The sequence below is a fragment of the Eublepharis macularius genome, chromosome 1 (genome assembly GCF_028583425.1).
Source record: "Eublepharis macularius isolate TG4126 chromosome 1, MPM_Emac_v1.0, whole genome shotgun sequence".
NCBI classification, from domain to species: domain Eukaryota; kingdom Metazoa; phylum Chordata; class Lepidosauria; order Squamata; family Eublepharidae; genus Eublepharis; species Eublepharis macularius.
The window spans coordinates 111,416,160-111,428,592 of NC_072790.1; the positions used below are offsets into that span (position 1 = coordinate 111,416,160).

Here is a 12,433-nt window from a genome sequence, read left to right on the forward strand (position 1 = left end):
GTTTCCCTAGAACTAAGTATTAATAATGAGGGAAAGTAAGAGTTTGTTTTCATCGCATTTAACAGTAAGGTCCAGCTTATATACAACATAGGAATTATATATTTGGAAAAACAGCCCTTAAGAGGCGAAGAAGGAATAACTCTGAATTATCGTGCTTCTGCCTAAGTAACTTGAAACGCTTTTCTTGTACTACCTCCATTTAGGGACAAGACCGCATCGGGGTTAATACTAACCTGCAACAGCAACACACGCTGCCGCTACCCAGCGATCAGAAACACTCGGTGTTACAGAAAAAAGGATCCCTCAAGAAATCGTCACTCTAACGCAAGAGATCCCCATCAATAAAGACGGTGGGAAGGGCTGTCTGAATATGGCGTTTACAGACCCTGGGAGGAAGGATTGGGCCAGGCGCTCATAAGCCCGAGGGTGGCCAGTTCTTTTCATCTGTTCCAAAAAGGCGTTATTTGCTATTCTTCTCTTCGTGAACTATTGCTACTGAAGAACCTAACAAACTGTTTTCAACAATAACAATTACACATACGCCCCATTGTGGCTTCGTTGTGCAGTGCAAGCATACATGCAGAAAAAGTCTGGCAAGTGACACATTCACATTATACTCACGCTTATAACCCATACAGAAGAACTTTGTTGGACTTAAGGACATATAAGGCTACCTTCAACTGAATTAGTCGATTTATATATTCCAGTACTGTATTCCCTCCAGCTGACAAGAAGTCTCCAAATTCCTGGCCTGAGACCTTACCCCAAATTCTTTTAGCTGAAAATGTAGGGGCTTGATCCTGATTCTTCATGCAAAGCATGTGTTCTGCCACAAAGGAATAGTAACCACCCCCCTCCCCATTTTATTTTTTAAAATATAATACCTTTGTTCCCTATGGACAAGGCTGAATTAGGATTCAAACTAGTGATGGTAACTAGCAACAGCCAGACTGGTGCAGCAGGTAGAGGTCAGAGTAGGGCTGAGGATACCCAGATTCAAATTCTACTCTGCCATGGAACTTATTGGGTAACCTTGGACCAATAACTATTTCTTACCAGGTTGTCATGGGGGTGGGAAGGGAGAGGAAAAGGGGTAATCATGTATGCCACCTTGAAGCAGGATAAAAAGTCAATAGATAAAAGGAACAGGCCAACTACTCTAAGTTTACTCTTTAAAAAAAACTCAGTAAGGCCTGACTTAAATATGACATTGGCAGGACAGAAGAACTTAACTGAGCAACAGTGGCTGCTTCCACGCATGTTGGATAATGCACTTTCAATGCTCTTTAGTGATCATTTGGAACTGGGTTTTCGTGTGTGAAACACAAAATCCACTTCTAAACGATAACTAAAGTGCATTGAAAGTGCATTATTCAACGTGTGTGGAAACAGCCATTGTCTGCAGCCAGTGTTGCATTTAAACTAGTCTTGTAGCCACAAAGCATGCAAGTAGCATATCAGAGATCCACAGCCTGGGAAAATGTGCTTGCATTTGTACACATAGTAGCCTAGCTTAAGCTGGTTAGGCATAAAGTCATCTTGCCCACCAGTATCACTTTTCAATGAGGACTACATAAGCTCAGAATTTAAACTGCCATGTCAGTCAAACACCACTGCCCTAATTAGTAAAACTCTGTTTTCACTGTTGTACATTGAAAAGTCAATAGAGTTTTGATTTTGCCTTAACGCTACTCAATCTAATAGATTGTGTCCTTACAGCACAGTAAACTGACACAACTGTGCAAGAGAAAATCAATTCATATGTAACTCAGCAAAAAAATATTATTTTAGTGGGTTTGTGTGATACAGTGGGCATCCAGTTTGGGATAACATACAACATAATACAAGCATGAAAGGAAGAAGCTGTGGGCTAGGTAAGGGGGGGAAATAACCAAATTAGAGAAAAGCGGTTGATTAAATATTATACCATGGATAAGACAAGGGAATAAAATATCTGGAGATGTAGAACAAGAATCAATATGCTTGTTGAATAGAGACAAGTCTTTATGAAGTGCAAAAGTTCCACGTGTTTCAGAATTGAGTTCCCTAGAACATATAATGCTACTTCTGCTGGGGGCGGGGGAGGCAACTAACAGAGTCAGGATAGTATCTGGGGGAGAGGAAAGGATCCAAATCTATGGGCCAGGAGCACAAAGCAATATGGTGCCAATTCTTAAAGAACTTCCCTGCACCAACAATGAATTTTAAGCAAATAAAGGCCAGTTCACTGGAGACAACAATCACACATATAGGATAGGATATTCACCCTCATTTTCAGGGATCTTTCAAACAGCTTGAACACTGAAACGGTGTGCTGAAACTGCCATCTTTTTAACTGGCCACTGTCACTAAGCCTATTAAAGCAGCTTGATCTGCAGAAATTAGCAGGTAAACACATGAAACTGCCTTATACTGAGTCAGACCCTTGGTCTATCAAATCAGTATTGTCTATTCTCAGCAACTCTCCAGGGTCTAAGGCAGAAGTCTTTCCCATCTACTACCTGATTCTTTTAAATGGAGATACCAGGGGATTGAACCACGGACCTTCTGCATGCCAATTAGATGCTCTACCACTGAGCCCTAGACCTTTTCTGGTGACAGTGTGTTTCCCCACCATGAACACATTCACTTCCTTATGACTTTGGGTAAGGTAAAGCTGCTGTTAAAAGTCATAGGAACAGATCAGGCTTTAATTTTTTTGGTCAGTTGGCAACTCAACCTATTAACATGAGGTTATGATTACAAAACATATTCTGATTTGAGACCCAGAATGGTGTAGTGGTCAGAGTGTCAGACTAGGATCCAAGAATCCTCACTCTGCCATGGAAGCTTGCTGGGTGTCCTTGGGAAAACACTCTCAGCCTAACCTACCTCACAGGGTTGTTGTGGGGATAAAACGGCGAGGAGGAGAATTATGTAAGCTACCTTGGGGCCCCATTGGAGAGAAACATGGAGTACAAATGAAGTAAATAAAATAAATAGATAAATAAAACTCATGATCCTACATGATCATATTTTACAACGTTCTAAGACTTCCGTACAATGGCTAGCTCAAGGAGTTGAACAGCCATGGGAGAAAACTGCGATTGTTGGATTTCTTCCCATCATGCAGCTGTAAGAGACTGGGAGAGGGATGATCTGTTTAGCAGATCAAAACATGCATAGACATTCCTATTAATCTGGTTTATTTTTATCTCTCTTTCTTTAAAGTGTGAACTTTTCACATAGAAGTACATTTCACATTGTTCACCAAAAGGGAACAATCATATACTGCTGTTTTATTTTACATTTCAAATGCTTTTGGGGGCGGGGGGAAGTCATAAAAATCACAATCAACTCATTATGAGGAAATGGTAGCTTCACTTACTATTATTGACTGATTAAAATTGTCAGGGGAAATGGCAGGGACTAGAAATAGTAGTCCAGCCAACTGACTTGCTTGTATCCCACACTTTCATCAAGGTGCTTGGGGCAACTGACAACGGATTGTCCCAGTTTACCCTCACAACAAATCCATGGAGTGGGATAGGCTTCAAGGTGACCTCCTGTAAATGAGTGTGCTTCTATAGTACTGTTGTAGAACAAGTGCTACATTTATCACCCTTGTATGACAAATTGCACTGTCTTGTATATAATTAAAGTTACAGGAGTCTTATGCTCTTTTAATCTCCCTCATAGGCTAAGAAACAGTGACTTGCAGTGTTGCCTTGTACTTACACGGTTGCACGGTTACTCAAGGCAGACCAATAGGCTTTATGGATGAATGTGGGCTGAACCCATATCTTTCTGGTCTGTCTGACGTTTTAACCACTGCATCATAGCTTTCAGCAACTATATCAGGATGTCTGATGTTACAATGTTCAATTACTTGTGAATTCTTGGACAGGAACAAATATTTCATTTTACAAATGCATTATAAATGTACTTACATTGTTCTCCTTTCCTCTATTTTATCCAAACAACAACCCTGTGAGGTAAGTTAGACTGAGAGTGTCTAACTGGCCCAAAGTCACCTAGCAAGCTTCCATGGCAGAGAAGGAAACTGAACTTCAGACTCCCAGAAATTAGACAGACTCTTTATTTTATTATTTTATAGTTGTTATTGCTTTTTTCTTAATCATGCCATTACTATCATAAATGATAAAATTTCCAAGGGTAACATTAGGTAACATGGGGCCTATTGGCCATTTGAGTTGGGTCAGCTTTGAGATTAATATTTACACTTTGCTGTCTTGCAGATGTGTGCATATCATGAAGCGTCTCATTCTGGGCCACTCGATTCTGTTATAGGCAACAAGGAAGGCCAAAGTCAGCATCAAAGGGTCACAGCTCAGCCTTTCCCCTCTTGCAAGCATCAGATGGTGTGATCAGTGGCGGATGTTATGGGGCCAGCTCTTGTCCTCTCTCCACTAAGTTTTTAGAGAAGGCAGTTGTCCAGATGTCCTGGCTATTCGTTTAGGTGAAAATGACTTGATTGGATTTAGAAAGAATTAGGCATTTATGTCCTGAGTTGCTGCTGGTTTAGATGGAACTCCTTCAGAGGGGTTCTAACAGGGTGCAAGTAAACCAGATGAAATAAAGAAGGCCAGGAGGAATGCTGACACAGCCTTTGAAAAGGCTGTTACAGCAAACAAAGAAGCCAGCATTTCTCATCCTCTGATCAGGTATGGTAAGGTACACCTGTACAGAAGTGACAGAGTTCACGTTTCCAAGGAAAAACCACATCTAAAGGACTCTGAGAAGACATGATAGCATCAATATTATAAATATTTTAAAATAATTTTTATATAGATTTTCTGTGACTTAAAGTGACTTAGTGCATAAGTTTTCAATAAATAACAATTCATATAGAGCCAAGCTACAAGTGACGCCTGACACAGGTTGGACACTTGTCAGCTTCCCTCAAATTTTGATGGGAAATGTAGGCATCCTGGTCTTGCAGCTGTAATGGAGAGCCAAGCTGTAAAACCAGGACGCCTACATTTCCCATCAAAACTTGAGGGAAGCTGACAAGTGTCCAACCTGTGTAAGGCGTCACTTGTAGCTTGGCTCGTAGAAATACAATTTTATAACAACATTCACTAGAAGTACGGGATATATAACATTTAAAAGACAAATGACCCAATAGCAAAATTCCTATCAAATGACAAACTTCCTATCAAATTCTTATCTATGGAAGAGTTCCTTCATTTAAGATGCAGAGATGTCAGAGCAGTCCAGAAAGGAATCCCCGGACACTGATGGTGAGGTATGTGCAGCGTTATTTCCAGACAGTAATAGACATAGGCCGATTCCAGACGGGCACAAATAAGGCGAGTGCTTTCGCTTTTCAAGCGACAGCACTCGCAAAAACCCACAATTTCCCGTCCCGGCTTACATGCGGTCCATGGCGCTTGGTCGCGCTATAAAAGCGGACGGTGTGAACATGGTATGGCGGGTTTGGCCACTTCATGACGATACGTCGCGGCGGAGAGGCACTCCCCTTTCCGGGTGGCCAGCCACAATATCGCCATTTAAAAAAAAAAAAAAACAGGCGCCATTTGCGCACTCACGCGTCTGCGAACATAGAACTGCGCAAATGCGCACAGATGCATAATCAGCATCAGGACGCGTGGCCAAGGTTTTTTTCGATCCATTTTCCGCATGTGCGCAATTGCATTGGTGTGGCCCTCCTGAAATGCGCACTTGAGGCTTTACTAACGGCTGCCATTTTGTCACCCTCAGAGAATCCAACCCTGAGACGTATCGCTGACCTTTGCCCTGCAGACTTGTGCACTGATTGCAGGGGCGTTTGGGAGGGGGCAATCTCGGTTGCCGAGAAATCATAGCACACAGGCACAGGCACACACGCTTGTGCTCGTGCAATATTGGCTTGTCGGGAGCAGCATGGCCGGCGGAGGGGAAGTGGCTGGGAAGTGGGGGGTGTCCTGGCAGCATAGAGAGATAATGGATCTGCTACACTTCTGGGGGGAGGAGAAGATACAGGAAGCTCTCTGAAGCACCCATAGGAACCTGGACTACTTCCAAAAAATCTCAAGGCAGATGGCTGAGAGGGGCCACATCGTCAACCAATGTACCTCGCAAGACGCTCCTGACCAATCATCGAGAGCATCGTCGACGCCACGTTTTCGCACACATGTGCATTTGGCATTTGCGCAAAACAAGAAAAAAGACACACACACCCCAAAAAACCGAGATGTGAACCAATGAAGGCCCCCGACATCAGTTGTGGCGGGGAGGAAAGAACCAATCCTGGGTCCCTCAGTTGGCCATGCAAACATCTGGAAGCGGGACGGCACGGCACAAAGCGGATGGAGACGAGACAAAGCGGATGGTGGCGAAAATACACGCTTGGCCGGTAAGTGATTATTCCCGCGGAAAAAATGCTATTTCTGGCCATCTGGAATCGGCCCTGGTCTTAATTTCTCTTTCTTTTTCCTTTTATATATATACAGGTGGAATGAAGAAGATGGAAAGATCCAAGGATCCAAGGTACCCATTATCATACGTGCTTGTTTCTGAGAAATGACTTCATCAGTGGTCAACAGATCTTGCCACCATGCATCAGCACTGTTGCATAGTAATTTTCTAGCGGCAGCCAGGCACACTCTCTCCTTGGCCGTGTTATGCGACAGCGCTGATGCGTGGTGGCAAGGTCTGTTGAAAACTTTATTTAAAATTTATGCACTAAGTCACTTTAAATCACAGAAAAGCTATATAAAATGTTTTAAAATTATTTATAATATTGATGCTATCATGGCTTCTTAGAGTCCCTTAGATGTGGTTTTCCACTTTGGATAGTGCTAACCCAATTGTGAGCCAGGAATAGAGTGGATTGCTCAGGATAGGTAGAGTTAATCAGCATTCTGAGGCATCACAGTGATGGGGTGTTTGTCCAGAATAGGTTGTCACATGCTGTGCAGCTGGGTGTGCTGTGAAGGATCACCCTTGGTGCACTATGAAGGAGCCTGCTATTATCATTCACCGGTTTTGTCATTTGGTGTCTGAAATCACTCCATTCACCAACACATACGGACAGATGGATTCACATTCTAGCTGTATCTGAAGAACTGAGCTGTGACTCAGGCAAGTTCATACCCCTACCAGAAATTTTGTTAGTCTTATAGATGCTATTGGATTCTTGCTCTTTTCTACAGCTACAGACAGACTAACATGGCTACCCATCTTGATCTATGAATTAATGACCTCCAAAACATCCTGTTATGAACAGCCTTGCTCAGATCTTGCAAACTGGATGCTGCAGCTTCCTTTATTGAATCAAGCCCTCTTATTTTGGGTCTTCCTCTTTTTCTACTCCTTTCCATCTTTCCTAGCATTATGGTCTTCTCCAATGAATCATGTCTTCTGCTTTGTAACCAAAGTATGATAGCCTCAGTTTTATAATTTTAGGGGAAGTTCAAGCTTTGAACTAGAACCCACTTATCAGTCTTTTTGGCCAGAGCATGTGCTGGCGGCGGCGGCAGCACAGAGCGGGAGGGCTGGGAGGCTGCAGCTCCATGGTGCATGCTCCTGCCCCCAGCGCCTCCTCCGGCACCCCCTCTGGCACCCCGCACTCTGAGGCAACCACCTACCTGGCCTCAATGGGCGCACCAGCCCTGGGTGCTCCACAATTTTTACTTGAAATACAAAAAAAAAACCCTGTCCATGGCATATAATTTATTTATTTATTACTATCATAACACTTTGTAATGCACCAAAGTTGTAATGATTATGTACATTACATGTAATCATTCTAAAAGAATCCAAAATACAAAGGGGGGGGGGAAGCAGTTTGACAAACAATCATATGCATGTATTGTCGAAGGCTTTCACGGCCGGAGAACGATGGTTGTTGTGGGTTTTCCGGGCTGTATTGCCGTGGTCTTGGCATTGTAGTTCCTGACGTTTCGCCAGCAGCTGTGGCTGGCATCTTCAGAGGTGTAGCACCAAAAGACAGAGATCTCTCAGTGTCACAGTGTGGAAAAGATGTAGGTCATTTGTATCTACTCAGGAGGGGTGGGGTTGAGCTGAGTCATTCTGTAAGAGTTTCCCAGGGTGTGGAATGCTAATGGCGGGAGGCTTCACTGTAACCTGAGGAGGTTCTTTTGCATATGGATTGGTGCTTGATGTGCTAATCTTCTCTGCAGGGCTATTGTCGGGTGTGGAGTGTTTTGTTGGCCTGGTGTTTTTCAGAACTAGAGCCCATGCTCTGTTCATTCTTAAGGTTTCTTCTTTCCTGTTGAAGTTTTGCTTATGCTTGTGAATTTCAATGGCTTCCCTGTGCAGTCTGACAAAGTAGTTGGAAGTGTTGTCCAGTATTTTGGTGTCCTGGAATAAGATACTGTGCCCTGTTTGAGTTAGGCTATGTTCAGCCACTGCTGATTTTTCAGGCTGTCCAAGTCTGCAGTGTCTTTCATGTTCTTTTATTCTTGTCTGGATGCTACGCTTTGTGGTCCCGATGTAAACTTGTCCACAGCTGCAGGGTATACGGTATACTCCTGCAGAGGTGAGGGGGTCTCTGCTGTCTTTTGCTGATCGTAGCATCTGTTGTATTTTTCGGGTGGGTCTGAATACTGCTTGAAGGTTATGCTTTTCCATAAGCTTTCCCATCTGATCAGTAATTCCTTTGATATATGGCAAAAACACTTTTCCTGTAGGTGACTGTTTTTCCTTGGTTGTTTGATTCATCCTGGGTTTGATTGCTCTTCGGATTTCATTTCTGGAGTAGCCATTTGCCTGAAGTGCGTGGTTTAGATGATTAATTTCCTCATTGAGAAAGCGCGGCTCACATATCCGTCTTGCACGATCCACTAATGTTTTCATTATGCCTCTTTTCTGTCGGGGGTGGTGATTGGAGTTTTTGTGTAAGTACCGATCAGTGTGAGTTGGTTTCCTGTACAGCCACAGCTGCTGGCGAAACGTCAGGAACTACAATGCCAAGACCACGGCAATACAGCCCGGAAAACCCCCAACAACAATCATATGCATGTTGTATAAAATACAAATGTACTAAAATCAATGCAAAATGCATCAAAGAAGTGCTTAGTATTCAATAATTCAATACACAAAGTGTTCAACTGTTCTCTAATAAAATCTGATTGGTTTCGACTAAACCTTCTTCAAGATCACCAGCAGCTGAATGTACAGTAAAACATATGCTCAGTAAAACATACAGCTGAATGTACAATAAAACATACCCTGGGTCCTTCTTACACGCCCAGGGTAATACCTTGGGTCCAGGCAGCAATTTTCAACAGGGCAGTTTGGCTAGGGATCCTGGAGGCGTTTTGCCATCTTCTGGGCATGGAGCCGGGGTCACTGCAGCAGTCGGGGGGGGGGCGGAGTTGTGAATTTCCTGCATTGTGCAGGGGGTTGGACTAGATGACCCTAGAAGTCCACCCTATGATTCTATGATTCTATGATATAAGACACACTAATATCTCTGTTATATACTGGATGCCTGTACATCCACTGGGTGGTGCTGTTGATTTGCCTAGCATGTTTGTATCTTCAGTAGCTTTTCAGTGAGTAATACTGTGATCCTAAAATTATATTCCTGGAAGTAAGCCTCATAAAATAAAGCTGAGAATGATTCTTTATAGACCTGTTTACAATGACACCATTAATTAGATTAATAATACATTTTTCACTATATTCCTAGTCTGATACAGTGAGTAGAGAGGTGGATTTGGAGCAGTATGGAGAGAGAGCAGGTGTGATGAATCACCCCCCCCATTCTCTTATGGAATTGCTTTGGCATAACCCCCCCCCCCGCCCCAGCCCTCTATATCCAGTGATGCGGGTTTTCCAGAAAAAATGAATTGGAAACATTTCCAGAAAATTTTCCAGTGCCCAAAAAAGAGCATGATTTGATTTAGCACTTATGTGTGCTGGTATAGCACTGATTTGATTTTAACTTATATTTAGTAAATGACATTTTAAAGTACACCATATTTGATTATGAAAAAATAAATTAAATCTTATTTATACAGTGTAACCAAACAATTCCCAAGCTTTATGTGCAAATAATGTTTATTGAAATAATAAGTAAAGACAACATAACTTGTACTCTCCTTACATTGTTAAATATATAAGAAACACAAATGCAGTGAAAACAGTTGACATAAATTTTAGCATACATAAAGGTCTGTGTATAGTATGCCGTGGATGTGGTTGTCCACTCAAGTGTTTCAGCAGAATTTAACTCTATTCCACAGAGGTCACTGGAGCACATCAGTTTCACTGTCATCCTCTTGTATCTACTTGTCAGTTACATATCAGATGGATAATTACAATAGCCCCTCCACCAAGTGAGAGGAGTCATATAAATAAGAATTTTACCTTTGGTTTGATTTGACCTGCACAGTTAATCTGATGACTTTTTAAGTTCATTTTTAAAATGTTGACATGGTCCTCCTTTCTAAGACAGGTTACCAAAAAGTTTGAAAGAAACGAAACTTTTTGTGTAGACGTATTAAGGTATATATCCAAAAGAGCTAAAAAATTCAATCCAAAATCTTTAATTAATTATAAACATTAAAACCATAAATTAAAAAGTAATAGATTTTGGATACACATAGCTGTACTTTTCTCTAGTATAAAAAGAATTTTATAATAACACCTATACATATAGAGATGTCACATGTTACAGGAATCTTTCCTATGACCAGGTACAGTTAGTAGTGACATAAAATACATGTATAACAAAGCAAACTAAATGCATTTTAACCATACAATCTTTCTCAGTGGTTAACATTATTGTATACTACACACCATATAATTTGTTGAATTATATGATTATTATTAATTATATTATTATTACTTATATTAACTATTAGAATATTAATTATATTATCATTAAATTACAACAAGCCTGACCAAAACTTTGAACAACACCAACAGGATACCAGAAAGGTTTGTTTGTTTGTTTATTGTCCATCTTTCTTACTGAGATCCAAGGTTGATTACACAGTGCAAGTGAAATACAATATAATCAACAAGCAAAACATTTGCCGAGCAAGTACGGTAATGAACAACTGTTAGACATTCAGAGAAAGATAGATAACATAGGGTACAGTAGCAGAAAAATTGAACACAAGCATAAAGTCGAGATGAAATTTTTCAGAAACAACTCGTAACTAATTTACACGGCATATTAAGCAATGTGTAAACTCCATAATGGTGCATATCTGCATCAGCAGACAGTATCCAATAGCATAGCATATAGTCCCTGTCCCTAACAAAGCATCTCTCTGAGCTATTTCTTATGACCAGTCCAAAAATCTGGGTAGAAAGCTCTCTTGAATAATTCAGTTTCGCATAGTTTGCAGAAAGCCAGGAGAGTGGGAGCTTTCCTAACCTCCTCAGGCAGGCCATTCGATCAGGTGGGGGCCACCACAGAGAAAGCATGTCTGTAGGCAGCTGTTGATTTTGCCTACTCCAGGTTGGTATTTGCAGAAGGCCCTGGTCAGATGAGAGAAGCTACTGTGGAGGAATATAGGGGGAGAGGCAGTCACACAGATATGAGAGGCCAAGGCCATTAAGGGCTTTGAATATGATGACCTTGAATTGATCCTGGTAACCGATGGGTAACCAATGGAGTTTGAATCATCTCAACAACATCCACTTGAACATACAATTCACAATGGAGAAAGAAATTGAGGGAAAACCACCATTCCTGGATACCTTGGTCATCCGCAAAGCAAACTTTCAGTTAGGTCACAAGGTCTACAGGAAACCAACTCACACTGATCAGTACTTACACAAAAACTCCAATCACCACCCCCGACAGAAAAGAGGCATAATGAAAACATTAGTGGATCGTGCAAGACAGATATGTGAGCCGCACTTTCTCAATGAGGAAATTAATCATCTAAACCACACACTTCAGGCAAATGGCTACTCCAGAAATGAAATCCGAAGAGCAATCAAACCCAGGATGAATCAAACAACCAAGGAAAAACAGTCTCCTACAGGAAAAGTGTTTTTGCCATATATCAAAGGAATTACTGATCAGATGGGAAAGCTTATGAAAAAGCATAACCTTCAAGCAGTATTCAGACCCACCCGAAAAATACAACAGATGCTACGATCAGCAAAAGACAGTAGAGACCCCCTCACCTCTGCAGGAGTATACCGTATACCCTGCAGCTGTGGACAAGTTTACATCGGGACCACAAAGCGTAGCATCCAGACCAGAATAAAAGAACATGAAAGACACTGCAGACTTGGACAACCGGAAAAATCAGCAGTGGCTGAACATAGCCTAACTCAAACAGGGCACAGTATCTTATTCCAGGACACCAAAATACTGGACAACACTTCCAACTACTTTGTCAGACTGCACAGGGAAGCCATTGAAATTCACAAGCATAAGCAAAACTTCAACAGGAAAGAAGAAACCTTAAGAATGAACAGAGCATGGTTTCCAGTT

The 12,433-nt window shown here is 41.8% G+C and overlaps 1 protein-coding gene across 1 annotated transcript in view; it reads right to left on the bottom strand.

Annotated features, from left to right (window-relative positions):
• Positions 1-283, bottom strand: part of ECHDC1 (ethylmalonyl-CoA decarboxylase 1) — a 50,879-nt gene extending 50,596 nt beyond the window's left edge. The window contains exon 1 of the mRNA XM_054982007.1: positions 234-283. The gene's annotated coding sequence lies outside the window, so the exon portion shown is untranslated. The remainder of the gene's footprint in view (positions 1-233) is intronic.
• Between the last annotated feature and the right edge of the window lie 12,150 nt (positions 284-12,433).